At 40.4% G+C, this 26,522-nt stretch overlaps 1 protein-coding gene and 1 pseudogene across 7 annotated transcripts in view; one reads left to right on the plus strand and one right to left on the minus strand.

Moving 5' to 3' along the window:
- The window catches only part of ANKRD44 (ankyrin repeat domain 44), a 327,191-nt gene that overhangs the window by 61,596 nt on the left and 239,073 nt on the right, over positions 1-26,522 (plus strand). The gene's annotated exons all lie outside the window — the stretch shown is intronic.
- On the minus strand, positions 5,793-7,258 carry LOC111171689 (eukaryotic peptide chain release factor subunit 1-like; annotated as a pseudogene).

Here is a 26,522-nt window from a genome sequence, read left to right on the forward strand (position 1 = left end):
TTTAAGAATGTAGGAATGGTTTATGTGCGGCAGGGCATAGTTATTCGTGGCCTTATAACTGGACTTCATATTTTGCCTATTCTCTTCCTTCCTTTTCCTTCATCAAAGCCTGGCCTTCATCAGGGCTCACGTGGCTGCATTGTGTTCACGTTCCCGATGTCATTTTCTGGTTTGGGGACAGAACAAAACAGTAGGAATGGAGCATTGGGGGAGAATCCAAAATACTCCTCCCTTTTCCCATTTTTTCCCCTGTGTTTTCTATTTCCATTTCAATGAGATAAAAGAGGTTGCATGATCATCTGAGTGCTATATTAGGGAATATATTTTATTTCTCTTGCCTTCCTAGTTTTTAAAATGTTCCTGGAGGAATTTAGGTACAACTTTGATTTGAATGGCCTCGATGCTTTTAGCTTTTCCTGAACGTGAAGACATTCCCGTGTCCTTAGGAGTCACAGCCAGTTGTGATGCTCCAACTGCCTCCTGACTCGAGTGACGAGTGCAGAATCATTGTGCTGATTCTCACGGGATGGCCCAGCAACTGCTACCACTGTTACGAAAAATAACTCCATGAACAACTTTGCTCTCAAGTTTCCTCTTCCCCTTGACCTGATAAAAAACTATACCAAACAGCCTCTTTATTTTGTAAGGTAAATGAGCACCCTTGAGTTAATCTGTTTTGTAATTGGACATTTCCATATATTTTCTTAAAACAAGCAGTGTGTGTAGCCAACCTGTGGGTAGCCAGCCTTCAAGATTGGCTACCCACAGACTTACCCACCTATCCATGTATTTTTACCAGGAATGGAGTGATCAATCATCTTGATAGAGCAGGGGGTTAGCTGAAGAGATAATTTGCATCACTGCTTGAGATGTAGAGGTGGCTTTCTTTAAAAAATTGTCAAGCCAAAACTTTGTTGAGGGTAGAAAGCAAATAGTAAATAGTCTCTGTACATGTTGTCATTTCCCCCATTTTCTGTTTTTCTATCTCCTCAGCAACCGCTTCAATTAACATAAGAGACACACACGGTATTCTGTCCCACCTCTATCCTGACATATGCCTGGTGGCAATGAATAGAAATGATTATTAGCAAATAATATTAGAAGCGTTCTAAATTCTTCAGAAAGACGGGAGTAAATAAAAATTACTGCCCACTACTTAGATACTGACCAATCTGAGGCTGACACATTCTTCTTATCTGCTAAATTAGTAAGAGAGTGGGAAGCAATTTTCTCCTAATGCCATTGTATCCCTTGATGTACAGATTTATCTCAATTTTCCCATTATACCATGGGTAGTTCCTTAAGAGAGTTGTGCCCAAGCATCTAAACAATTACCCTGTTTTTTAATGTGGCTGCTGACATGAGCTATTAAGAAACTTGAAACTTTAACAGCAGCTGCTTCCTTTGTCATTTATAGCCACCTAAGTTATTTTGAATTTCTTTTCATTTTTAAGATGTGGCTCCCATGTGTGAGAAGCATTTGGTTATTTTGATATTTTTGCCTTGGAGTATATAATGTCAATGACTGTTCGCTAACTTTTATACATAGGTCATTTCACGTCTGTGTTCGTGGGTGACATAAACAATAGTTCTGTGCCTATTCATAGTGCTGTTTGATTTCTTAACTCCCTTGTTTTGGGCCCACAAATATTTCCTCTTTGTATGTTTTCTTGGCCTTCATTTATTTGTTTTAACAAGTGAGTTTTAGGAAGCCCCAACTAGCTTGAACTTATTAACATTGATTCAATTAACACAAAATTTAGAGTTCAGGCCCAAGTTTCTCTTACTTATAAAACAATTTTTTTTTCTTTTTTTCGGTCTTAAAAAAAAGTTGTACTTCTGAGGCACTGGATTCCTTGTTTCTTAGGCTCTCTAGGAATCCTTTTGAGCTAGTCTTACAGACTTTCTTGCTGCTGTTGACATCGTAAGACAAATTCAGTAGTGTGAACTAGAAACACATTGCATATTTAGTGAATATATGTGTATAGTAAATACTCAAAAATGGTAGACTTAGTTTATTTTTGTTTTGCTTTGGTTTGATTTGTGGAAATTTATTCCTCTGAATGGCTTTTCTAGTACGGTGTTGTGGGTCCACTTTAGTCATTGGAATTCTTGCTCAGTGAAATTGAAGGAAATCTCAGCACTTCATAGAAACTCCGTTCCAGCAGAGCTGTAATTAGAGCAGGGCAATATTATTTCCCTGAGCAAATAAGTTTGCTGCTTATTTGGCTAGTCACAAAATTTAGGCCTCTTTATTCAGGTCTCGAAGCAAAGGAACTTGTACTTATTTGTGGCCCTTCCATGTGTGGTTAACCTGGTGGACTGAGAATTTCCACACTGGGGCTTCCAGCTGACATAATTTCCCTGGGCTCCTCCCCTTTGAGTTGTAGAGAGACTACACAGAGGTTTTCTGGTCTCATCTTGGGAGATGACATAAATAGAAGCATGTCCTTTGCCTCCCTTGATGGGTGAATCAAGTCCCAAAGTCTGCCTACATTAGAGTGTCCTGTTGACCATTCTTGACCTTCCCCCTAGCTGAGAGGAAGGGGGTCATTCCCAGAACTGTCTGAAAACATTCCATGGGAAGAATAGCCTGGAGGGGTTAGAAGAAGAGTTCTTTTCTTCATGGTGAACCTGGAGAGGTGGCTTTGCTAGTTTAACCTAGTCGCTGTGGTTGTAACTGGGGACAGAAACGCCTTGACAAGTAAGTGGTTTGTAGAATTGCTGAAGGTGGACTTTTTTTTTTTTTTTTTTTTGCGGTACGTGGGCCTCTCACTGCCGTGGCCTCTCCCATCGCGGAGCACAGGCTCCGGATGCGCAGGCCCAGCGGCCATGGCTCACGGGCCCAGCCGCTCCGCGGCATGTGGGATCCTCCCAGACCGGGGCATGAACCCGCGTTCCCTGCATCGGCAGGCGGACTCCCAACCACTGCGCCACCAGGGAAGCCCTAAAGATGGACTTTGATGCCTGGCTCCTCCTGTCTCTTTTGCTAAACGTGGCATAACTGGAAACGTAGGAAGCCTTGGGACCAAGCATACTGAAATTGTTTTCTTTTGGCCAGAATTAGAATTTGGTTTTACTTTTCTGGATAGTCCAAGTTACCATGATTATTAAACTGAAAATAAGACAAAGCAACAGATCATATCATAAAATATTTGCTACGTAGGTCTGTTATAACTTTAGTTTCTCTATGCTAATTTTTCTCTTTCTAATTTTATAAATAGTATTAGATTTATTTAGATAATAACCTGCTAAAATAACTAATCATGAAGAAGGACATGCTTTCATGGAATTCTCCAAGAATAATCACGTATTTCCCAGTATGTAATAAGCATTTAATAACTTGATGAAAGAATGAATGATAGAGTTTAAGGGTCTATTGATAACGTTTTATTTCCAATTCAAGTTTTTATATATAGGGTACTGTTACAAAATAAATCAAGAGGTTATATTTAAAGGAGATCTTTTAAATGATTAGGGGGAAAAAGCACAGTAGCATAAATGTATATTTTTATATTGATATTGTACAAGTATTTTTATTATGTTTGCAGGCTTTAGTTTATTTATTAGCTCATAGTGGGAAGACCTTTGAAGAGTTTCTTTTCCTCTTTCAGGCTACTGGAACTATGTAGTGAATCATCAAAATAAATTCTTCCTTTTTATTACTCCTACATTAGAACCTGGCATACTGGAGGTATACGGTAAATCTTGAAGAACAATAAGCACCTCTGTTTCTTAAAAGAAAGAAAAAAATCTCACTTTCAGCTACTTCTGATTTTTAAAAATATTAAAACAATATAGATTCAAATGTTAGTTTTTCTTTCTCATCCTTAAGTTTTTTCAGATTGTAAAAGCAATAGCAATTCATGATAGAGAATTTAGAGATACAGAGAATTAAAATTACCTGTAAACTTTATTACCCAGAGACAGCCCTGTTTAATCTTGATACATTTCTTTCCATTCTAGTATGTTGCCATGTATATTCTACAGAGCATTTGCCATATAAGATGAACAAGAGTTGAAGTAGAAGATCTGTCTACTGTGCCCCTCTTGGAGATCCATAATGCATGTAGGCAATATTAAAGGCTCTGAGAAGGTCTGCAGGAAAGAAACCTTTCAGTTAGTGTTTCCTAAGCGTATTTGACTCCTAGCACTGTGTGTGTTTGTGCGCGTACGGGTGTGTGTGTAATGCCTATTGGCATCTTCACACATTGACAAATTTAATTCTATTTTCCTTTTCTCCTTTTAAGTCATGAGCTTTTCTGACAGACTTCCCTGGCAATGGGAAATTCTCCTCTAATTTTTCAGACCTGATGTCTTGGTACACCTCAGAAACAGGACGGAGATTCAGAAAGAGAGAATTTGTCCTGGAAAGGAGGAGTAATCTTCAAATGCATGACCACTGTGGGCTGTATAACATGATTTTGCATACCTCCAGTCCAAAAAATCAAATTTATTCGTGGTCAAGAGGATGTTTCTGAGTCTTTGCCAGCTGCAGATTATGTATCTGGGGAAAGCTGATGGAGAGGCCTTTGATCACAGGCTGGCTTGTTGTAGAATTTCCTGACTGCAAAGAGTAGACAGTTACTTTTAAGAGAGGATGGGTGTGTGTTAGGGTGGGCTGGAGAATGGGCCAGAAAATTGTGAGGTTTGGTTATTATGCAGTATACCATGTCCTCGGATCTGTCTTTCTGAGATGACTTATCTGCAGTAAAACATTACCACATGCTGCTGTGGTTAATCAAAAAAACTTACTTTAAGACTGCTGTAGCCACATTAAATCTAAACTGGGCACAGAACGTTGTTTCTCTCAGAGAAGGACTCGCTAGAAACAAGTGAGGTCGAATCTAGCAATTTTGTGAAGGTTTCCTTTACGCTTCTAGCCGCTGTCACTGGTGTCACTAGCTTGCCATTTTTAGAACAGTTTCGGGGATTCCCATCTTGCTTCTTGCCCAGCTCTTCCTCTTAATTTCTGAAATACCTCGAGTTTAGTAGTTGAAGTCTGACCAGCTCTTTCTTTTTTTTGCGGTACGCGGGCCTCTCACTGTCGTGGCCTCTCCCGTTGTGGGGCACAGGCTCCGGACGCACAGGCTCAGCGGCCATGGCTCACGGGCCCAGCCGCTCCGCGGCATGTGTGATATTCACAGACCGGGGCACGAACTCGTGTCCCCTGCATCGGCAGGCGGACTCTCAGACACTGCTCCACCAGGGAAGCCCTCTTTTTTTTTTTTTTAAGAAGGTACCAATCTGGTTTGACTTACCTCTTGAGTATATTTTTCTATGTAAGTTTTATTCCATAATTAACAATTCAACCATTGGTATTTTAGGAAATGCAGAAGTCATATGACCCCAAATGCATATATTATAAGGGAGTGTTTGAGAGATTAGCAGAAAAATGAAAAGCCCCTCTCCTGACTGAAAACCCACATTGAAGCCATTTGAGAAGAATTAGACTGATTGTATTTGGTATTTTTTTGTCCAGTATTCACCACATATATTTCTTCTTATGCAGTCTAATCTGAGGATGCCATGTAAATGGGTCACTGTGAAATGCAGCAATTTTAATTTTTCTCCAATCGGACGATCTCATTTCTATTAACTTTTGAAGGTTTACAGCAGTGGAAGTATTTTTGCTTCTATGTATGAAGTTTAAAAACATCTTTTTTTTTTATAAAATACAAGAGCAACCAATTTCACTGTCAAATAAAAATAAAAACTAGGATTTAAAAATTAGCCCAAAGTGGCATTTAGGAACTTAGCTGTAGGCTGCTGTGCTGATACCATGACAAACCAAAGTATAGGGTTGGGTCAGGTTTTGTTTCGGTTTTCTTTTCAATATCCAGTGCTCGTGGATTAAGTTCTAGAAATGTTCCAATTGTAAGGCAGGGATCTGTTTGGATTCCACCACGGGTATGTTCCTTGGGTTGGATGCTGGAGGGTGAGGCACGTTTCGCCAGACCCATGTCAACTACCTAGTAATCATCAAAGTCAAAAAATTCATTGTCTCCTCCTTGGTATTCCATTCCCTGGAAATCTGCTCGGTACTGCAAGATACCTCCAATTGCACCAAATCCTTTCACAGACTGGGATCCTTCTTGTGCCTTATCTGTGACAATTTCCAACATAGCTCCAAATTTTTTTTTATAGTTGTCAGCAAACCATTCCAGCAGGGGCATCATGCTCATGTTCTTGTCGTGTCTCTTTGTCTGTAAAATGAGATTTATCCTTCTCTTTCTCTGGAGTTGATAGACAATTTTGTCCTTTCCTGTGCTTTGCCAATGAGGAACATCTCTCTGGCTGACGTCATCAAAGTATCGCTCTATTAACTTCTTCTCTTGAATGAGCTTCACGTTGGAGAGGACTTCAGTAGATATCTCAATACCTTGGTTGAATCCATTTTTACCACCGTAGGATGTATCAACTAATTTAAAAACTTTTGATTGTAACCTCAGATCAAACATAGACTTAGTTCAGTTTTAGTCAGCTGATCCAGCTAAAACGAGACCAGTCACATTCACTTTGTCCCCAGAAATAAACAGCTGCCCCGCAGTCTGAGCTACTTTCCAGATAGAGCTAGTAAGTTCCCATTCTTAAATGGGCAAGATGCAGGCTGGTTGACCTCCTTCACCATGTTTCTTTGGGAGAGCCACAGTGAATTTGTGCAGGACTTCTCTTGTATTTCCTTGGAGTGTGCCAAAAAGTCACCACTACCATCTGTTACAATGATGCCAGCTGGCTGTCTTCTGGAAGCACTGCTGTAAGAGCCTCTGGATGGAATTGGTTGTCCCACAAATACAGTGACGTATCAGCCGGTTTGAAAGGTTCAAGGTCAATGTTGACTTTCTTTTCCTTTCCCTCTTCTGTTACAGTTGTAGCACGGTAAACTACCAGGCCATTTGGATGTACTTCCATTATAAAACTTGAGTCTTTGTTGTACAGATATAATGGCTCCCAGGACTGAAAGGCGGTTTGCTAGTAACTTAAAGTAACTTAAAAGTTACTTAAAGTTTGCTAGTAACTTAAAGTTTGCTAGTAACTTAAAGTAACTTAAAGTTCCAAACTCCTCTGCTAACATTTTTGCCACTCGTGAAATCTGGTCTTTGGGAGGGATGGTCAGTGATATCATGCCTGTGCCTTTGCTGTGGGCCGCCTCCAAACTCTTAATGAGCTTCCTACTCTTCCAGATCTCCATGTTCCTGTTGGCAGCGCTGGGGTCATCTGCTGTGTTCTCGCTGCCTTCTCCCTCAGGGCCCACTCTTTGGTGGCGGCGGCTGCTCCTCCCGGGCGGTGTCTCTGATGTAGGACACCCTGCATTTGGTTTTTACATGAGTGTTCCCCTGGTCACATTTTCATCTCTTGTTCATGATCTGAAATCCATGAGGGGTATTGAAACTCCCAAAGACTAAAAAAATAGTTCAAAGACCGAAGCAAAGGTGGTATGCAGTAGAATTGTCAGGCTATAAAACATGAAACTCTAAGTCTGCTCTGGGACCGTGTAAATGGTACAAACATTTTATGAAAATAGAAAATAAAATCAAAGCAAAACTAAAAACACATTTCAGAACTCATGTGACGGTGATACTTGGTTATCTTGCATGGAGACTAACTTGTTTGTTCATATCAAGGCTCGAATTACATTCCGTTGTTGGACATACAGGTTTCTTTCTCCCGTTTGGTCTGTCTTGCTTAAATGACATCCATTTGAGGAGGGACCTGCTGTTACCAGGAACAGCAAACGAGATCCCCTCAAATATTTTTGCAATTTGTGGCAGAAACTACTGATTGTCTCCCAGTATCCAGCCTTCCTTTCTTTGTTATTAATATAAACTTCTTCTAGAATACAGACTATATTTTCTAGCTTCCCTTGCCTCTAGGTATGGCTGTATGACTGCATTCTGACTAAAGGACTTATGTGTGAAATTTCTAGAAAGGGGGAAGCTTTTTTACCTTTCTTTCTTACTGATGCCTAGAATTGGATGGGATGGCTGGACTTGAGCAGCCTTGATGGATCATGAAGTAGAAGCATAAAGTAGATGCTAAGGAGAGTTTTGCAGCAAGATAGATGGAACCTGGGTCTTCTGACTGCAGATCACTGTAGTAGTCCTGGGTAACTTCGTATTTAGACCTTGTTTACAGTGAGGGAGAAATATGCATCTATCTTGTTTAAGCCACTGCTGTTTGGGATTTTCTGAACTACACTGCTGAACCTAATCTATCATATTATGCTATCCTTAGGACTAAACCAGTTCTTTGTCAGGGTCATGACCATAGCATAGATCAAGATAAACTAAATTCGCCAAGAAGAATCTACTTACTAGCACTATGTCAAGCCGCTTGATCAGACAGTTTTCAGAACACTGTTTTCTTCACTTCATCTTTATTTGGCCTGACCATTTATATGGCAGGGTGTCAGGACATGATGGAGTCTGCTTACTAAATTCATTCAGCAAATTGAGTGCCTACTATATTCCAGGCATTGCGTTAGGCTCCAAGAATCCAGTGAAAGCAAAACAGCCATAGTCTCTGTTCTGACAGGGCTTAGAGTCTGGTGTAGAAACATGGATATTAGTCAAATAACACACACAGTTACATAATTACTCTACAGGCTGTTAAGTGCTCTGAGGGAAAAGCACAGGAAGCTGCAAGAACCTATGTAACGGGAATCTCATCTAGATGGGACAGTGGTAGGGTGGTGAGGGAAGGGCGTTTTGGACAAGAGCCTTTTGAATTGAGATCTGGAAGGTGAATTGGATTTAACTAGGTGAGGAAGAGTGTATAGAATGTTCTAAACAGAGGGAATTGTGCAGAAGCTGTGAGAAGGGAGAGGGCTGATGCATTTCAGGAGTGGAAGGGAAGCAGCTGCATTCCCCTGCATTACTGGTGCACAGTAAATAAGGGAAAACGGCGGGAATAAACTAAGCTTATTTGGTAAGGATGTCACTTTTGTAAGGAATTAAGTATTATCTTTTATTACAATATTATTGTAGAGGATCTGATCACTTAATTCCAAATCTATCACAAGATAGATAAAACCATCAGACCTTTTGTATCTTTGGAGGTGATGCTCTGGGACATGTAATTAAGCTCCAGGTTTTTCTGCATGATTCTCTTTTGCAGTGATTTATATATTGTTTATCAACTGTCATTTAGACATTTGCACAGGTGGACAGTAGACACAAACAGAGCCAGCATTAAAGACATCACACCCATTGACGCTTCTAATGAGAACATTAATGCTGTGAGATATTTTTAATGAGCATAGGCTCCCTTGAATAGAGCTTCATTCCTAAAAAAAAAAAAAGGGAGAGGACCAGAGTGGCTTGAATGCAAGTGAGTTGATACGTCTCGTTTTTTGAGAAAAATATTGCTGAAATGGTACCTTTTTTTTTTTTTTTTTTTGCGGTATGTGGGCCTCTCACTGTTGTGGCCTCTCCCGTTGCAGAGGCCCTCTCTGGATGCGCAGGCCCAGCGGCCATGGCTCACAGGCCCAGCTGCTCCGCGGCATGTGGGATCTTCCCGGACCGGGGCACGAACCCGTGTCCCCTGCATCGGCAGGCGGACTCTCAAACACTGTGCCACCAGAGAAGCCCTGAAATGGTACCTTTTAAGTTAATGCTACTGAAAGTAAAAACAGCAGAGGCAGGAAAATATTTGTTTTCCAAACACATTTTATTTATAGGTTGGTGAGTTCTTAGAAAAGATGATTTAATAATTGATTCCTTCTTTGTTTTGAACAAATATAGTGTTTGGTGCCTTTCTTAAGCGCCGTAACTAGTACTGAAACATTCAAGAGTGCAGTACTATATGAGAACAAAGGTCTATTCTTAGGGGAAAAAATCAGCTATTATATGAGACTCACAGTCGATGGCAAGCAACTTAAAGAAGTCGAATTTGCTCCAGAAATGAGTCTATGCTGCCTCTCATCAGCTCAGTTCTACACTGTTGCCATCTTTGCTGCTGCCAAGCCATCAAAGAACACTTTGTTTCGCCTATTTCCTTGACTTCTAGTGAGAGACAGTCCGTAATGTCTTGCTTCTCTCGATTTTCCCTCTAGTGTTTCTGAATGCTGCTATGCCTTTGCTGCTTCTGTAAGTCATTTTAATTACAGTATAGTGTATTTCTTCTTACCATGTGCTCTGTACAAACTTGGACTTGATGTGGTACAGCAGTTCTCTTTTTCTCATAGCTACTGTAAAATTTTTCTTTCTTCCTTCCTTCCTTCCTTCTTCCCTTCCTTCCTTCCTTCCTTCCTTCCTTCCTTCCTTCCTTCCTTTCTTCCTTCCTTCCTTTCTTTCTTTCCTTTTCTTTTCTTTTCTTTTCTTTCTTTCTTTCTCTCCCTTTCCCTCCCTCCCTCCCTTCCTTCCTTCCCTCCTTTCTTTATTTTTTTAGTCATTTGTTGAGGAGATATTGGCAGTTTGGGGCTTAGATTGAGGCTACCTTTGTGATGAATGGAGAAAGAAAATGGAAACTTATTTAAAAGCTCCATTAAAGGGATATATAGATAGACAACAGTTCTGTCCATAGAGTTGAAAGAAACAACTAGGCCCTGTGCATGATAAGGCTCAACATTGTAAGAATCAGCGAACACAAGAAATCTTTTGTAATATCCTCTTTTTATTGGCCTACAGAAATATTTTTTGCATATGTTCTCCTGTTGCTCCTTTTTTTCAATGTGTTCAGACTCTACCATTCATTAGCTGGGGAGGTGGGTTCAGTTGTTCAGATACTTGTGAACGCTTTCAAGGTAAGAACCATGTGTCTTCTTAATCTGCTCTTAACTTAGGCAACAGACACATAGTAGATGCTTAGTGATGGTTTTTAAATGTATTTACATGCAGTCAGCCTTCAGGAGAGGAAAAGTGCCTACAACTTAAATTCTGATCCCGCCAAGAAAGCTTTGCAGAGATAGTGCTTTGCAGCCTTTTTGACCCATAGAAGGGGCAGGGGTTGGGAGATTCTGGATATAGCTCTGGGTCTGTATTGAGCATCTAGGTGGCATCTTTTGGGTTTTCACCTATTGGAGCATTATGTCCTGTTTCTACCAGATGTGCACTTATACTTCTATTCATTTGTCCAGGAGTGTCTTAGACTCAGAATTACTATTTGATGGTCATGTAACAAATAGCCCTCATCAATTGACTCTATGTTTCAAGCCCTCACTGCAGTGCTGAGGGCCCTATTCAGAGTGAATTGTGTGGTGTTACTTCCCTTGATTTACTGTCCCTGAGAGCTCCGCCTGGAGCACCATTGCGTGAACCATTCATTTGCTCACTCAAATGAATGACTTTGGACTACTTTGCATTGTTAGTTACTTGTTTTATTCCTGTAAACCTCACCTCCCCAGCTGTTTTATAGCTTCTAGAAGGCAGAGGTTGAATCTCAGACTACTTTTGATCCCCTCTCAGCATATAGTAGGCAATCAACAAATATTTGAATTTGGAAATTCCAAGTGAAGATAGTTTTTCTCTTGTGGAAAATTCTAGCAATATCATTCTATTTAGTTCCTTTATAGAACCCAAGACCACGCTTAACTGGGTAAACAATTCCATATAGCTTACTAAGATTTTCACATGCAAGCCTTCTTTCTTTCGTCTTAGCATTGTGTGTGTGTGTGTGTGTGTGTGTGTGTGTGTTGAGGCTGAAGTTTGTAATGCTTAACATGGAAAGCCCATAGGTATAGGCCGATTCTCTCTGAAGGTGAAACGTAGGACTAATTGAACAAATGCTGTTAGCAATGAATAAGGAGTGAAGTTTGAAAGATTTAGCATTGAGTGTAGACTGCTAACCCTCTCTTCAGCCTTTTCTTAAAATGACTCTATTGAAAGGAGATATTAGAACTTACTGGAAGTGGTTTTCAGGTGAAATTTGGAGAGAGGCAATCAAATGGAGATTTAAAAGTTTTAAAGTTTAGCAAAGTTTTGTAATTTTGGAAATCGAGGACCATTAAGGTTAAGTAAAGTTTGGGGTATTTACCTAACAGAAAACCATATGCTATTAAAAAGATGAGGTGGATAGGCATGGATGACATGGGAAAATATACAAAATGTCAAAAGAGCAAGTTGTAGGACAGCTCTTAAAGTATGATCTCTATTATATAACAAAACAGAATACGAGATTTCTGTATATAAACACATATAGCTATTTGCAGAAAGAAGTCTGGCAGGATGCACACCAGACAGACTGATGGCTGATTACCTCTGGGGAGTGAAGATGGGTGGGGTTTTTTGTTTACTCTATATTTTTGTATCGTGTGAGACTTTTAAACAGATAATATGTTTATATATTACTCATTATGAAAAAAAGTACATCCAGTGGTCCCAAGACATTCCTCTGTCATTCCAGTTTTGTGGTGTCTTAGGAGAGAAAACTGAAAGAACAGTGTATGGTTTTGAATTGTTTCATTGCATTAGTTATCTTGGCCAAAGATGAGTGCGGTTACACTGGAGTTATTGCTAAACAATGAGAAGCTGTGATATGAAAGAGAATATAAGCAGTTTCTGTTTATTCCCTTTGTTAAGTCAATTTAGAAATCATCAGATATTGGTTGAAGAAAAAAGTACAGCCCTTAGTTTAATAATATCATTTATGTGATCTAATTTGTACTTTCTAGCAGTTCAACCTTAGTCAGAGACATTCAGTGGCTGAGAGGCATATTAATCATTTCTGGGAAGAAGCTAGGACACCACATTATGAAATGCTTTTGCATGGTGTATCCCACTGGATCCTTTTAAGAGCAATGGATGAAGTAGCACAGGAGGCACTGATTCTGCTTCATATAGGAGGCGATGGACCCACAGAAGATGATGACATAAACTGAGCCATAGAGCTGGTAAGTGACAGCATCAGCAGTTGGATGGAGCCAGGCTCTCTGGTTTCAAATTTTGTTCTGTCTCCACCCAGCATGAGGGTGTGCACCATAGTGGAGCTGCCCAGGGTAAAATGTACTGGGACCATGTTTTGTCCCAGTAAAGCTTCAAACCACTGAAAAGTGTTGTGAGAGAATATTAGGCTTGAAGGAAGAGGATGAGTGTCAAATAAGATAACAAATATGAAAGAACTTTCTTGGAAAAAGTTTTTCAAAGTGAGGTGGTGTTTTGGTGATGAGTGGTATAACAACACGTTCTATCTGTCCTTGACATGCTTTGAGATGTGCCTGAGAGCTCTACTGTCTTTTTTTTTGCAGTACGCAGGCCTCTCACTGTTGTGGCCTCTCCCGTTGCGGAGCACAGGCCCCAGACGCTCAGGCTCAGCGGCCATGGCTCACGGGCCCAGCCGCTCCGCGGCATGTGGGATCCTCCCGGACCGGGGCACGAACCCGTGTCCCCTGCATTGGCGGTCGGACTCTCAACCACTGCGCCACCAGGGAAGCCCTCTACTGTCTTTTAGATTCAAAAGTTGATGCAGAGGATGGGGAGAGATGAGGAGGGAAGAGAACCAGGAAAGGAACCTCATGGGATGACTTCTGTTTGGATCAGTGAACTCACTGCCATTAAGGGAAGCTACTTTCTAGAAGGAAGTGGGCCTTACTCCAGACCTTAGGGGCTCCCCTTTTCTTCTCTTGTGTGGACAGATTTTGAATGACAAACAGTTTTGTCATTGTGTCCATCCCCATGTGCTGTGATTGGAGCTGGGATGGTAGTTGCATATACAGAGCTCAGATCAAAGGAAGTTCAACAGACAGCTGCCACATGGGTACAACTTCCTATATCTTTGGGTCTGGATGAGGGTTTGTGAAGAGCTGACTTATGAAGGTGAGGCTTTGTGCTTCATTACCAGCCTCTAAGGCCATGTGCTCCTTTGAGAATTGGATTTCTTAAGGACAGACTGGATTATCACCTCCTTGTTGTTGTTTTGTTAGGTTTTCAAAACGGGAAGTCTTGAGAACCAAATACCTTCATTTATTCAGAAGGTGAGAGTGTGGGACACAGTTGTTCAGGGTCATCCACCCATCTACTCATTCAACATGTATTATATGCCTGATATTAGTGGACGCTGGAGGGTGGTGATGGATACAAAAACCAATTCTGTTCTTGCCCTGAACTCATAATCTAGTGGGGAAGGGGAAGAAGAGACATGGAAATAACTATTCCATTACAATGTGCTAGGTGAAGCAGCGGGCACATACTAGGTACACAGAAATGGCCCATGAATGGAAGTATTATAATAGGTGTATGAACAAGACCCTAGATTCAAAGCCTAGAGCAGAGCTTCTTAACCATGGTGCTATTGACATTTTGGGCCAGATAATTCTCTCTTATGGGGGATTGTCTTGTGCACTGTAGGATGTTTAGCAGTATGCCTGGCCTCTACCTACTAGATGCCTGTGGCACTCCTCACCCAACTGTGACTATCAAAAATGTCTTCAGGCGTTGCCAAATGCCCCTGACAGGGCAACATCACCCTTGGTTAAGAACCATTGGCCTAGAGGAACATGGGATTATCATTCCATGTTTGGCAGGGCTAGGGAAAGGTATTCATGGTAGGACATTCTTAATTGATTGATAATTCAGGTTCAGCTCAGTTTACCCCCAAGAAGTATGGCTGCTGACAATGACTTAGCTAAAGGCATTCTTGTCCAAATCTGGATTGATTTCCTTCCTTCTCCTCACTGCAGAGAAAATATTCCATCAAACCCTGTATTCTTTTCTCTCTGGGTCCAATTTTCCAGTCTTCCTTTCAGTTGGGTGGGGCCAGGTGACTGAGCTCTGGCCAGTAGAATGTGGTCACTTTCTGGCCTCGTCCCTATAAAACCTCCCACATGTTCCTTTACTTTGTCTTTCATGGCTTGTTGACTGTAAGCACAGAATCCAGAAGAGGACCCTGAGGTCCTGGAAGGTGAGGGAAGCCCTGGAGGAAGAGGCCTGAGACCCTGAATGGCCACGTGGATCCCTGCCTTCTCCTAATCCGCATTGGACTGTAACACGAGAAAGAAACAAACTTACTGTGCAATAGTACTGACATTTAGGGGATGTTTGGCATAGTAGTTAGCTTTCTTGATTAATATACTCTCCCTTGCTCCCTTTCCTTTATTGGGTACCTCTCACATGTCATAAAAATACTACTTAATGTTACTTCTCTTTGGTCACTCTGGTGACATGCACATGTCATAACCTAGGATATAGCCCTTTCTTAGCAGTACCTATGATATAATTAATTGTATACCTTCTTATCTCACGTGCTTTTCCTTTTCAAAGTCTTCCTTGGAAGGGATGAGTGTTTGAATCTGCCTCTAGTGCTGTCTGAGTCTCCTGGGACCTGGTCATGGAATAGGAGTTTTGGTTGCAATCCAAGCAGAAAATTCTTCCTGAATGCTGAGTTCATAGTAGCTTTATTCCCCACACGGTTCAAATGGTGACATTCTGAAGGCAGAGGAAGAAAGAGGACAGTCAATCCTTTTATTTAATTTTGGCAAGACTACGGGTTATGGTGCTCTGGGGAAATGCAGCCACAGATGCATCAACCTTTTTAAAAATTCTTGGCAGTTTAACCCTTTACGTCATAAACCTAAACACAGACAGTGCATCCTTGAAGAAAGCTTGTATTGGCTACATTTGTCACCAGTATCCCTCCTCCAAGATCATCCTTCCATCTATGCTTGTGAAATGCAAGTTCTATTTAATCAGTATTTATTTGCTACATTATTTGGGTTATGAATTTCAACATGTTGGACAGTTTTATGATTAGCTTAGCAATCCCTATTTTATATATCATTTGCTGCCAAGTTATAGATAAGCATAAGGGAGTTTTTTTTTCTAATCATGATAATACTGTATCTACAGTGACAATATTGTATCTCTATTTGAGAGGCAGCATAGCAAAGTGGTTAAGAACGTGGACTCTGGAGCCCTACTGCCTAGGTTCTAATCCCAGTTTAGCATTTTACCTACTGTGTGACCTTGGGTCAAGTTGCTTAACTTCACTGGGCCTTGCTTTCAGGACAATAATTGTACCCACTTCATGGAGCTATTGTGAGAACCAAAAGGGTTAATTTGTGTATGGACTTTAGGTGTGTGCCTGGCACAATATAAGTGCTTTATAAATGTTATCCTTCAGTGTTTCTGTGCTCTGTATTTTTCATATATTTTAATTACATGGTAATCAAAAGGAGAAACTAGTTATTATTTAATTCATTAGGTCTTGAAACTTCCTCTGTGCTTTTAAAGGACTTAATTAGCTAGAGTTATTACAACTCAGTTTGGGGAAAATTTTTTATTTTTATATATACACAGACAGGAGGAAGTATAAAAAAATGAATTCCAAAATTTCATAGCATCATCTCTGGGAGGTTTGATTATGGATAATCTTAATTCACTGAAAATTTTCTCATGTGCATTTTTCTAGTCTCTGCACATGAGCCTATATTACTTGTAGAGTTTGTTTTAACAGAAGAAGGACTAATATTTTTGACATTTCGTGTTCTATAGTCAAATCCTTTTTTTAGGAATTTAGTACTCCTGAATGTTTTATCTTTTTATCTGCTGATGTAAGTCTCTTTTCATTTCCTTCGCTCTTCCCAGTAACACTTACATTTATGTGCAATTCTTTTTTTTTTTTTTTGGCTGTACGCGAGCCTCTCACTGTTGTAGCCTCTCCTGTTGTGGAGCACAGGCTCCGGACGCGCAGGCTCAGCGGCCATGGCTCACGGGGCCCAGCCGCCCCACGGCATGTGAGATCCTCCCAGACTGGGGCACGAACCTGCATCCCCTGCATCGGCAGGTGGACTCTCAACCACTGTGCCACCAGGGAAGCCCTTATGTGCAGTTCTATAAGGATTTCTTCTTCTTTTTTTTAATTTTTGGTTGAACCATGTACCATTCTAAGTGCTCTACATTACATATACTATCTCACATAATTTCCCAACAATACTACTACTATCCCATTTTACGTATGAGACAAGAAGTTAAGTAACATGCCCAAGATGACACATATATATATATATATTTTTTCTATATCATAATATTGACATTCAGTCCAGTAGTCCTCCACTGTAATAGCTCCTTTACTTTGCAGTGAAAATTGATTTGTATATTTTTTGCCTCTGAGTCCTTGTGGGATTTTTTTTCAAATTCAAACAAAGTCACAAAAATTATAATCATCCTCATGAGTTCACTCAGTCCCATGTAATTAATTTTTTTCATCTTGATCTTTCGTTAGCACTTTTATGAATTCATCAGTTTTCCATCAGAGTTCTGAAAATGCTTATTCACTCAGTTCAGCAGTAGAGTCAGCTACCAAAAAACTGTACTTGTCAGAGCCTTTTCCATGAATTCCTTGATGATGAAACCCTTTTATAGGAACATTTTTGCAAAGGCATCAGAGTACACCCAGAACTGTCTGTAAATGACCAAAGACTTACAAATGACCACGGTTAAAGATCTGATGAAAGTTCATAATAATGCAATTGACAAGGAAATTTAGTTGTTTATGATATATACATTTTAAAGTAATAACTACAATTATGACTTAAGACATTATACCAGAACATATAAGATTTTTAGAAATTTCATGTAATGTCTGAAACATTTATATTAACATATTTCCATACAAATAACCCAAAGAAAGTTTAGTATTAGTTGGTTTTTTCTGTTTGTTTGTTTTTTTATACTGCAGATTCTTATTAGTCATCAATTTTATACACATCAGCGTATACATGTCAATCCCAATTGCCCAATTCATCACACAACCATCCCCACCCCACCACGGTTTTCCCCCCTTGGTGTCCATACGTTTGTTCTCTACATCTGTGTCTCAACTTTTGCCCTGCAAACTGGTTCATCTGTAACATTTGTCTAGGTTCCACATACATGCGTTAATATACGATATTTGTTTTTCTCTTTCAAATTACTTCACTCTGTATGACAGTCTCTAGATCCATCCACGTCTCAACAAATGACTCAGTTTCGTTCCTTTTTATGGCTGAGTAATATTCCATTGTATATATGTACCACAACTCCTTTATCCGCTTGTCTGTCTGTGGGCATTTAGGTTGCTTCCATGACCTGGCTCTTGTAAATAGTGCTGCAGTGAACATTAGGGTGCATGTGTCTTTTTGAATTATGGTTTTCTCTGGGTATATGCCCAGCAGTGGGATTGCTGGATCATATGGTAATTCTATTTTTAGTTTTTTAAGGAACCTCCATACTGTTCTCCATAGTGGCTGTATCAATGTACATTCCCACCAACAGTGCAAGAGGGTTCCCTGTTCTCCACACCCTCTCCAGCATTTGTTGTTAGTAGAATTTCTGATGATGCCTATTCTAACTGGTGTGAGGTGATACCTCATTGTAGTTTTGATTTGCATTTCTCTAATTAGTGATGTTGAGCAGCTTTTCATGTGCTTCTTGGCCATCTGTATGTCTTCTTTGGAGAAATATCTATTTAGGTCTTCTGCCCGTTTTTGGATGGGGTTCTTTGTTTCTTTAATATTGAGCTGCATGAGCTGTTTATATATTTTGGAGATTAATCCTTTGTCCGTTGATTCGTTTGCAAATATTTTCTCCCATTCTGAGGGTTGTCTTTTCATCAGGTTTATGGTTTCCTTTGCTGTGCAAAAGCTTTGACGTTTCATTAGGTCCCATTTGTTTATTTTTGTTTTTATTTCCATTTCTCTAGGAGGTGGGTCAAAAAAGATCTTGCTGTGATTTATGTCAAAGAGTGTTCTGCCTAGGTTTTCCTCTAAGAGTTTTATAGTGTCTGGTCTTACATTTAGGTCTCGAATCCATTTTGAGTTTGTTTTTGTGTATGGTGTTAGGGAGTGTTCTAATTTCATTCTTTTACATGTAGCTGTCCAGTTTTCCCAGCACCACTTATTGAAGAGACCGTCTCTTCTCTATCGTATATCTTTGTCTCCTTTGTCATAGATTAGCTGACCATGGGTGCATGGGTTTATCTCTGGGCTTTCTATCTTGTTCCATTGATCTATGTTTCTCTTTTTGTGCCAGTACCATATTGTCTTGATTACTGTAGCTTTGTAGTATAGTCTGAAGTCAGGGAGTCTGATTCCTCCAGCCCCGTTTTTCTCCTCCAAGACTGCTTTGGCTATTTGCGGTCTTTTGTGTCTCCGTACAAATTTTGAGATGATTTGTTCTAGTTCTGTAAAAAAAATGCCATTGGTAATTTGATAGGGATTGCATTGAATCTGTAGATTGCTTTGGGTAGTAGAGTCATTTTCACAATATTGATTCTGCCAATCCAAGAACATAGTATATCTCTCCATCTGTTGGTACCATCTTTAATTTCTTTCATCAGTGTCTTATAGTTTTCTGCAGGCAGGTCTTTTGTTTCCCTAAGTAAGTTTATTCCTAGGTATTTTATTCTTTTTGTTGCAATGGTAAATGGGAGTGTTTCCATAATTTCTCTTTCAGATTTTTCATCATTAGTGTATAGGAATGCAAGAGATTTCTGTGCATTAATCTTGTATCCTGCAACTTTACCAAATTCATTGATTAGCTCTATAAGTTTTCTGGTGGCATTTTTAGGATTCTCTATGTATCATGTCATCTGCAAACAGTGACAGTTTTACTTCTTCTTTTCCAATTTGTATTCCTTTTATTTCTTTTTCTTCTCTGATTGCCATGACTAGGACTTCCAAAACTATGTTGAATAATACTGGTGAGAGTGGACATCCTTATCTTGTTCCTCGTATTAGTGGAAATGCTTTCAGTTTTTCACCATTGAGAATGATGTTTGCTGTGGGTTTGTTGTATACGGCCTTTATTATGTTGACGTAGTTTTCCTCTTTGCCCACTTTCTGGAGAGTTTTTATCATAAATAGGTGTTGAATTTTGTCAAAAGCTTTCTCTGCATCTACTGAGATGATCATATGGTTTTTCTTCTTCAATTTTTTAATATGGTGTATCACATTGATTGATATGCGTATATTGAAGAATCCATGCATCCCTGGGATAAATCCCACTTGATCATGGTGTATGATCCTTTTAATGTGCTGTTGGATTCTGTTCGCTAGTATTAATTTTGTTGAGGATTTTTGCATATATATTCATCAGTGATATTGGTCTGTAATTTTCTTTTTCTGTAGTATTCTTGTCTGGTTTTGGTATCAGAGTGATGGTGGGCTCATAGAATGAGTTTGGGAGTTTTCCTTCCTCTGCAATTTTTTGGGATTTTGAGAAGGATGGGTGTTAGCTCTTCTCTAAATGTTTGATAGAATTCACCTGTGGAGCCATCTGGTCCTGGACTTTTGTTTGTTGGAAGAGTTTTAATCACAGTTTCAATTTCATTACTTGTGCTTGGTCTGTTCATATTTTCTGTTTCTTCCTGGTTCAGTCTTGGCAGGTTGTGCCTTTCTAAGAATTTGTCCATTTCTTCCAGGTTGTCCATTTTATTGGCATAGAGTTGCTTGTAGTAGTCTCTTAGGATACTTTGTATTTCTTCAGTGTCTGTTGTAACTTCTCCTTTTTTCATTTCTAATTTAATTGATATGAGTCCTCTCCTTCTTTTTCTTGATGAGTGTGGCTAATGGTTTATCAATTTTCTTTATCTTCTCAAAGAACCAGCCTTTCGTTTTATTGATCTTTGCTACTGTTTTCTTTGTTTCTATTTCATTTATTTCTGCTCTGATGTTTATGATTTCTTTCCTTCTGCTGACTTAGGGTTTTGTTTGTTCTCCTTTCTCTAGTTCCTTTAGGTATAAGGTTAGATTGTTTACTTGAGATTTTTCTTGTTTCTTGAGGTAGGCTTGTATAGCTATAAACTTCCCTCTTAGAACTGCTTTTGCTGCATCCCATAGGTTTTGGATCATCATGGTTTCATTGTCATTTGTCTCTAGGTGTTTTTTGACTTCCCCTTTGATTTCTTCAGTGATCTCTTGGTTATTTAGTAACGTATTGTTTAGCCTTCATGTGTTTGTGTTTCTTACGTTCCTTTCCCTGTAATTCATTTCTAATCTCATAGCGTTGTGGTCAGAAAAGATGCTTGATATGATTTCAGTTTTCTTAAATTTACTGAGGCTTGATCTGAGACCCAAGGTGTGATCTATCCTGGAGAAGGTTCCGTGCGCACCTGAGAAGAAAGTGTAATCTGCTGTTTTTGGATGGAATGTCCTATAAACATCAATTAAATCTATCTGGTCTGTTGTGTCATTTAAAGCTTCTGTTTCCTTATTTATTTTCATTTTGGATGATCTGTTCAGTGGTGTGAGTGAGGTGTTAAAGTTCCCCATTAGTATGGTGTTACTGTCAATTTCCTCTTTTGTAGCTGTTAGCAGTCACCTTATGTATTGAGGTGCTCCTATGTTGGGTGCATATATATTTATAATTGTTATATCTTCTTCTTGGATTGATCCCCTGATCATTATGTAGTGTCCTTCCTTGTCTCTTGTAACATTCTTTATTTTAAAGTCTATTTTATCTGATATGAGTATTGCTACTCCAGCTTTCTTTTGTTTTCCATTTGCATGGAATATCTTTTTCCATCCCCTTACTTTCAGTCTGTTTGTGTCCCTAGGTGTGAAGTGGGTCTCTTGTAGACAGCATATATATGGGTCTCGTTTTTGTATCCATTCAGCAAGCCTGTGTCTTTTGGTTGGAGCATTTAATCCATTCACGTTTAAGGTAATTATCGATATGTATGTTCCTGTGACCATTTTCTTAATTGTTTTGGGTTTGTTTTTGGAGGTCCTTTTCTTCTTTTGTGTTTCCAACTTAGAGAAGTTCCTTTAGCATTTGTTGTAGAGCTGGTTTGGTGGTGCCGAATTCTCTTAGCTTTTGCTTGTCTGTAAAGCTTTTGATTTCTCCATTGAATCTGAATGAGATCCTTGTCAGGTAGGGTAATTTTGGTTGTAGTTTCTTCCCTTTCATTACTTTAAGTATATCATGCCACTCCCTTCTGGCTTGTAGAGTTTCTGCTGAGAAATCAGCTGTTAACCTTATGGGAGTTCCCTTGTATGTTATTTGTCGTTTTTCCCTTGCTGCTTTCAATAATTTTTCTTTGTCTTTAATTTTTGTCAATTTGATTACTATGTGTCCCGGCGTGTTTCTCCTTGGGTTTATCCTGTACGGGACTTGCTGCGCCTCCTGGACTTGGGTGGCTATTTCCTTTCCCACGTTAGGGAAGTTTTCGACTATAATCTCTTCAAATATTTTCTCGGGTCCTTTCTCTCTCTCTTCTCCTTCTGGGACCCCTATAATGTGAATATTGTTGCCTTTAATGTTGTCCCAGAGGTCTCTTAGGCTGTCTTCATTTCTTTTCATTCTTTTTTCTTTATTCTGTTCCACAGCAGTGAATTCCACCATTCTGTCTTCCAGGTCACTTATCCGTTCTTCTGCCTCAGTTATTCTGCTATTGATTCCTTCTAGTGTAGTTTTCATTTCAGTTATTGTATTATTCATATCTGTTTTTTTGTTCTTTTATTCTTCTAGGTCTTTGTTAAACATTTCTTGCATCTTCTCGATCTTTGCCTCCATTCTTTTTCCGAGGTCCTGGATCATCTTCACTATCATTATTCTGAATTCTTTTTCTGGAAGGTTGCCTATCTCCACTTTATTTACTTGTTTTTCTGGGATTTTATCCTGTTCCTTCATCTGGTACATAGTCCTCTGCCTTTTCATCTTGTCTGTCTTTCTGTGAATGTGGTTTTTGTTCCACAGGCTGCAGGATTGTAGTTCTTCTTGCTTCTGCTGTCTGCCCTCTGGTGGATGAGGCTCTCTAAGAGGCTTGTGTAAGTTTCCTAATGGGAGGGACTGGTGGTGGGTAGAGCTGACTGTTGCCCTGGTGGGCAGAGCTCAGTAAAAGTTTAATCCACTTGACTGCTGTTGGGTGGGGCTGGGTTCCCTCTCTGTTGGTTGTTTGGCCTGAGGCAACCCAACACTGGAGCCTACCTGGGCTCTTTGCTGGGGCTAATGGCAGACTCTGGGAGGGCTCACACCAAGGAGTACTTCCCAGAACTTTTGCCAGTGTCCTTGTCCCCACAGTGAGCCACAGCCACCCCCTTCCTCTGCAGGACACCCTCCAACACTAGCAGGTGGGTCTGGTTCAGTCTCCCCTGTGGTCACTGCTCCTTCCCCTGGGTCCCGATGCACACACCACTTTGTGTGTGCCCTCCAAGAGTGGAGTCTCTGTTTCCCCTAGTCCTGTCAAAGTCCTGCAATCAATTCCCACTAGGCTTCAAAGTCTGATTCTCTAGGAATTCCTCCTCCCGTTGCCAGACCCCCAGGTTGGGAAGCCTGACGTGGGGCTCAGAACCTTCACTCCAGTGGGTGGACTTCTGTGGTATAAGTGTTCTCCAGTCTGTGAGTCACCCACCCACCAATTATGGGATTTGATTTTACTGTGATTGCGCCCCTCCTACCATCTCATTGTGGCTTCTCCTTTGTCTTTGGATGTCAGGTATCTTTTTTGGTGAGGTCCAATGTCTTCCTGTCGATGGTTGTCCAGCAGCTAGTTGTGATTCTGGTGTTCTTGCAAAAGGGAGTGAGAGCACGTCCTTCTACTCCGCCATCTTGGTTCCTCTCTGGGCTAGATTCTTCTATAAGGATTTCTTAAAATATAAATTATCTGTTAATTTATCTGCTTGGTCTTCATAACCAACCCATCAGGTGTGATCCCAGCTTTGCCCATGAGTAAAATAAGCCACTAGAAATGGACTTGCTCCGGGACTTCCCTGGTGGTGTAGTGGTTAAGAATCCGCCTGCCATTGCAGGGGACACGGGTTCGAGCCCTGGTCCAGGAAGATCCCACATGCCGCGGAGCATCTAAGCCCATGCGCTGCAACTACTGAAGCCCACATTGCTTGAGTCCATGCTCTGCAACAAGAGAAGCCACCGCAATGAGAAGCCCATGCAACACAACGAAGTGTAGCCCCCGCTTGCCACAACTAGAGAATGCCCAGATGCAGCAACGAAGACCGAACGCAGCCAAAAAGAAAAGAATGAAATGGACTTGCCCCAACATATGCCACCAGTAAGTGGCAGGAGCAGGGCTGGAACTGAGGTCTTCGGACCCCTGGGCCAGTTCTCGTTCTACTCTGCCGTGGTTCTGACTCCTCTTTCTCACAGGTCACCTGTCTTTTTCTTCCTGCCCCAAGAGGATAACTTTTGGTTAAAACAAAAACATTTTCTTGTTTTTTTTTGTTTTTTTTTTTTTGCGGTACACGGGCCTCTCACTGTTGTGGCCTCTCCTGTTGCGGAGCACAGCCTCCGGACGCGCAGGCTTAGCAGCCGTGGCTCACGGGCCTAGCCGCTCCACCGCATGTGGGATCTTCGCGGACCGGGGCACTAACCTGTGTCCCATGCATCGGCAGGTGGACTCTCAACCATTGCGCCACCAGGGGAGCCCTTTCTTGGTTATTTTTAATAGGTAAGCAGGATTGGGACATGCACATGGTGATATCAGGCAGGACAAGCAGAGGAGACTGCTTTCCAGGGGTTTTCACACCTTAAGTTGTGTGAATCGGGAGCTATTCATGAAACCCCAGGTGGGGTCATTGTGCGTATCCCTTTCCAGAATCTGGAAACGGACCAGCGATGCCACATGACACCCAGCTCTTGAGGAGCTTGGCCCATTCTAGCTCCATACACTATTTTTGCAGTCCCATGTCAGCTCTTCCTGAAAGCAAAGCTTCAGACCACCCATTAGCAAATAATTTCTTTTTCAAGAAGTTGCCCCGAAGCCATTTCTTTACATGAAAGCTTTTAGTTCATCCCTACCCTAGAAATTCAGTTTACCACCAAATGAAGTTTTTTAGAGGCGGTTGTTATTATTTCTTTTAAGGAGAAGTATCAGGACAGGGGTTGATGGAAGCAATAAAGAAAACCATTAAAATAGATTGCCAATTACGCTGCTGCTTCCTGGTGAAGATGGCAGCAGTGGGCGTTTTCCAGCTCACATGGTGATGTGGTTGTTATAACAGTAGCCAATGGCTGGGCGTCCAGGCCACAGTTAGACTGACTATTGTGTAGCTGGTCACTGGAAGCTCTCAGGGAATTGGGTCCAAATTGGGATCCCTTTTTAAAATCAGACTCTGAGATCTAATTTCATAAGGAGAAATAGAGTTATGAAAGAAAGTAATGTAATAGAGAAGAATCTGAAGACATGGATTCTAACTCCCACGTTATTATGGGCTAATTACCTATGTGACTTTAGGAATGTCACTTCACAGCTCTGGGCCTCAACTTCCTGACCTGTAGAATGAGGTGGTTGGATCACATCTGTGATACCTGACCCTCACTATGCATCAGGATCACCTGAGGAGTGCCTAAAAAAAATACACCCCAGCCTCATCCATAGAGACTCTGATTTAATTGCTGTGGGGTACGCCCAGCATCGGTATTTCTAAAAGTTCTGCAGGGGATTCAAATGTGCAGCCCAGTTGGATCAACTCTAAAATACCCTCTAGCCGTAACAGTCTATTCTAAAATATATATAGCTGGTCTCTTACCAAGGAATTTATAAGCTACACAACAGCTTGTAAATGGGTTTACTATAATGAAGAACACTGATCATTTTTGTCTTGAAAAACATAGAAAAGTTATTAAAGAGTTATTGAAGCTATGTCATTGATTTGTACAATAAGCTAATTCTGCAGGGGAAGCCATAAAAGTTTTCTTCTATGAGGCATGGAGGATAGGAGAAAGAGAGTTTAACATAGCCAGAAGGGAGGAATTGCTGTTTTTAGGTAACTGAAAGTGTTTTTCCTCAGAGTTTATGTTGGGAGAACTGGTTCATAGGCCTAGAAGAGAATGTTTGGGTTGCAAATTACTTTTAAGGTAAGCATAGTAATTTCTAACCGATACCTCTTTTTAAATCCCAAGGCAGAAATCATATTTTTATAAATGCCAGATTATTAGGTCTGGTTTGGGGTCAAAATTCCAGTCCTTGCTAAAGCAAATTACCCTTCCTTGGGAATCAAATTCCCCCAAACCAGATTTATTTTTAAAGGCAATGCACTGGAAAACATAAGATTAATTGAACATTCCTTTTATTTACTTAGTTTCAAATTATTAACCATATAGGAATTGGGCTGAATGATTTCATAGTTTATACTTGGATATCAAAAGAAAAATTAAGAGATGTGGCATCAAATTTGATACTGAAGGTTTCCTCACAAGTACTTTCTGTTCAAGCCTTTGGTTCCTTGGATCCCCAAAGGTGGTTATCATCCAGCACATAAGCCGGTCATAGTAAATCCAAAGCCCAAGGTCACCTCTCTTCCGTCCCTCGCTCCCTCCCCACCACACACATAAAAAGCTCTGGCTATGTAATCCTCTTTTGTGTCAGAAGAATCTAGGCAAGATTGAGAACTGTTGTTTCTTGCAAACAGGAAGGCACCATCTATAGCCATGATAAACTTCACATTTGTTTTGAAGCCTGTGAGCTATAACAATCCTATACCAGGAAAGGATAGTAACTGACCTCATGTGGCATCGGGTAGGAACAGATATAATTAGATAAGAGGCACTTTTAAAACAATCAACGTTTCTACTTATTACTAGCCCTTGACTCCTTTTCCTAAAAAGAAAATTGAGTTTGTATTTGAAAATTCTATGAGGCTTAAAAAAAAAAAA

The sequence above is a fragment of the Delphinapterus leucas genome, chromosome 8 (assembly GCF_059928025.1).
Source record: "Delphinapterus leucas isolate spDelLeu-1000000601 "Yukka" chromosome 8, BTC_Dleu_Yukka2, whole genome shotgun sequence".
In the NCBI taxonomy this organism is placed as follows: domain Eukaryota; kingdom Metazoa; phylum Chordata; class Mammalia; order Artiodactyla; family Monodontidae; genus Delphinapterus; species Delphinapterus leucas.